We start from the raw sequence: 4096 nt of genomic DNA on the forward strand, positions 1-4096 counted from the left end.
ATAAGATTGCAATTAGTGACCAGGAAAAGAAAAATTGCTTCAAAATTATAAGGGAACATGATAAATCAATCCAGCAGCTGCTAGATAATGCAAAAAACAATAACATAAGAATGATTGGGCTCAATGAAGAAACAGGAGAGAGTGCAGATGACATAAAAAAATCTCTTCACAGAAATAATGGCAGAAAACTTCCCAAGCAGGGGAAAAGAACTTGACATACAGATAAATGAGGCATATAGGACTCCAAATAGACTTGATCAAAAAAAATCTACACATAGGCATATAATTGTTAAGATTCCAGAAACACAACAGAAGAACAAAGTTCTCCAAGCAGTCAGAGAAAAGAAACAAATCACATACAAAGGAAAGCCCATCAGAATCACAGCAGACTTCTCAACACAAACCATCAAGGCAAGAAGAGCTTGGAGTGACATATTCCAAGCCCTAAAAGAAAACAGCCTCCAACCCAGACTGATGTACCCTGAAAAACTATCTTTCAAAATGGATGGAGAAATAAGATACTTTCATGAAAAAGAACAACTTAGGAACTTCGTGAATACCAAAGCAGCACTCCAAAGAGTTTTACACAATATCCTAGGAACAGATATTGAGGATCACAACCCCAGGAGGCAAAGCAGAATGAACCCGTCTGGCATGACAAGAAATTAAATGGAAAGGGGGAGAACCCAAGAAAAAGAAAAAGTCATGGCAATGACAAGTCAATACATTTCAGTTATAACCATCAACGTTAATGGTCTCAATTCATCAATCAAAAGAAATAGACTGGCAGAATGGCTCAAGAAGCAAAATCCAACAATATGCTGAATACAAGAAACACACTTAATTCAAAAGGAAACTCATAGACTGACAGTTAAAGGGTGGAAAACAATACTCCATGTGACAGGAACCCGAAAAAAAGCAGGAGTAGCTATCCTCTTGGCAGATCAAGTAGATTTCAAACCAACACTGATTAAGAGAGATGAAGAAGGACACTACATCCTTGTAAAGGAAACAATCCAAGAGGAAGAGATGACAAGCATAAATATCTATGCACCAAACGCTACTGCGCCCAACTATATAAAACAATTACTAACGGACATCAAAAGTCATATATGCACTAATACAATTGTAGTGGGGGACCTCAACACCCCACTGTCACAAATAGATGGTTGAACTAGACAAAAGATCAGTAATGAAATACTAGAACTCAATCGAACTCTTGAACAAATGAACTTAAAAGATGTTTACAGAGTCTTCCACCCCACAAAATCACAATACACATTCTTCTCAGTTACACATGGGTCATTCTCCAAAATAGACCACATACTCACACATAGAACATGTTTAAGTAAGTGCAAAGGAATTGAAGTTATCCCCTGTATATTATCAGACCATAGTGGGATGAAATTGGAGATCCATAGCAAAAGAAACTCAAAAAATTTCATAAACACGTGGAAATTGAACAACACACTTCTGAATAACCATGGATCACAGAGGAAATTAAAGAAGAAATCAGACAGTTCCTTCAATTAAATGACAATGACAATACAACATATCAGAATCTATGGGACACAATGAAAGCAGTCTTACTAGGGAAATTCATAGAAGTGAATACTCATATTAGGAAAACAGAGGGAGCCCAATTAGACAACCTGATGCTGAACCTCAAGCTTCTAGAAAAAGAAGAGAAGGACAGCCCCAAAGCTCATACAAGGGAGGAAATTATAAAGATCAGAGGAGAAATCAATGCAATGGAGACTAAGAGAATGATACAAAAAATCAATGAAGCCAAGAGTTGGTTCTTCGAAAGAATCAGCAAAATTGACCAACCTTTAGCCAGCCTTGTCAGAAAAAGGAAAGAAAAGGCCGAAATCCATGCAATTAGGAATGAAAAGGGTGAAACTACAACAGACCCAGCAGAAATCCAGAGGATCATCAATACCTACTTCCAGAACCTATACGCCAATAAGATGGAAAACACAGAAGAAATGGACAGATTCCTAGATACATATGAATTACAAAAGTTGAATGAAGAAGACCTAAAAACTCTGAACAACCTAATATCAACCAATGAAATTGAAAACGTAATTAAAAACTTATCAACTAAGAAAAGCCCAGGCCCTGATGGCTTCAGTGCTGAATTCTACAAGACATTTAGAGAGGAACTGCTGCCACTACTGTTGAAACTCTTCAATGAAATTGAAAAGGAAGCAATACTCCCAAATTCATTCCTGGAAGCAAGCACCACCTTGATCCCCAAAGCAGAGAAAGACCCAATTGAAAAAGAGCATTTTAGGCCAATCTCACTAATGAACATAGATGCAAAAATCCTTAATAAGATAATAGCAAACAGAATGCAGAAGATCATCAAGAAGATCATATACGCTGATCAAGTGGGATTCATCCCAGGGATGCAGGGATGGTTCAATATATGAAAATCAATCAATGTAATACACTATATCAATAGAGCCAAGGACAAAAACCATATGATTATCTCCATAGACCCAGAAAAAGCATTTGACAAAATCCAACATGCATTTATGATAAAAACCCTATAAAAAATTGGAATAGATGGTCTCTACCTCAAACTGATAGAAGTCATCTATGAAAAACCAACAGCCAATATCATACTAAATGGTCAAAAACTGAAATCCTTCACACTAAAATCAGGAACAAGACAAGGATGTCCACTATCACCACTCTTGTTCAGTATAGTTCTGGAAACATTAGCCACGGCAATTAGACAAGAGAAAGAAATAAAAGGAATAAAGATAGATAATGAAGACGTCAAATTGTCATTATTTGCAGATGACATGATACTCTATATAGAAGACCCCAAGAACTCCTCCAAAAGTCTTCTAGACTTCATAACCAAATTCAGTCAAGTAGCTGGTTACAAGGTCAACACACAAAAATCAATAGCTTTCCTCTACACAAATGAAAGACTCACTGAGAGAGAAATAGGGCAAATAATTCCTTTCACAATAGCATCCAAAAAACTGAAATACCTAGGAATCATCCTAACAAAAGAAATCAAAGACCTCTTCTCTGAAAACTATGGCACTCTGAAAAGAGAGATTGAAGATGATATCAGAAAATGGACAGACATCCCCTGCTCCTGGGTAGGAAGGATTAATATAGTGAAAATGCCCATACTTCCAAAACTGCTATATAGATTCAATGCAATTCCGATTGAGATCCCAGCAGCATACTTCATAGGCCTTGAGAAAACAATCCAAAAATTCATTGGGAACAAGAAGAGACCCAGAATAGCAAAAGCAATTCTAGGTAACAGAGACATGGCAGGGGGTATCACAATCCCCAACCTGCAACTATACTACAAAGCTACTGTGGTAAAAACAGCATGGTACTGGCAAAGAAATAGACTTGAGGACCAGTGGAACAGATTAGAAGATGCAGAAACAATGCCAGACACACTCAGCCATCTCATCTTCAATAAAGGAGCCAAACACCCTCACTGGAGGAAAGATAGCCTCTTTAATAAATGGTGCTGGAAAAATTGGGCTTCAACTTGCCAATGATTAAAACTAGACCTATATCTCTCACCATGCACTAAACTAAAATCAAAATGGATTAAAGATCTAAATATTAAAATAGAAACTCTGAACCAGTTGGAACAGAGGTTAGGTAGAACCCTTGAAGACATCAGTGTAGGAAAAGATTTTATGAACAAAACCTCAGTTGCCCATGAACTAGCAAAAACAATCAACAAGTGGGATCTCTTCTTATTCAAAGGCTTCTGCACAGCAAGAGAAACCACCAGCAGTGTGAAGAGACAACCCACAATGTGGGAAAAAAACTTCACCTGCTCTTCCTCAGACAAAGGTCTACTATCTCGAATCTATAAAGAACTTAAAAAGATCAGACCTCCCAAATTTAAAGACCCAATCCAAAAATGGGCATCTGAAATGAACAGACATTTCTCCGACAAGGAAGTAGAAATAGCAAATAAATACATGAAAAAATGTTCAACGTCACTGGTCATTCGAGAGATGCAAATGAAAACAATGCTGAGATTCCACTTCACTCCAGAAAGAATGGCTGCTATCATGAAATCCACCAATAACAAATGCTG

This window comes from Heterocephalus glaber, unplaced genomic scaffold (assembly GCF_053883595.1).
Source record: "Heterocephalus glaber isolate CG9 unplaced genomic scaffold, H.glaber_assembly_v1.0 deba00000470, whole genome shotgun sequence".
Lineage (NCBI taxonomy): Eukaryota > Metazoa > Chordata > Mammalia > Rodentia > Bathyergidae > Heterocephalus > Heterocephalus glaber.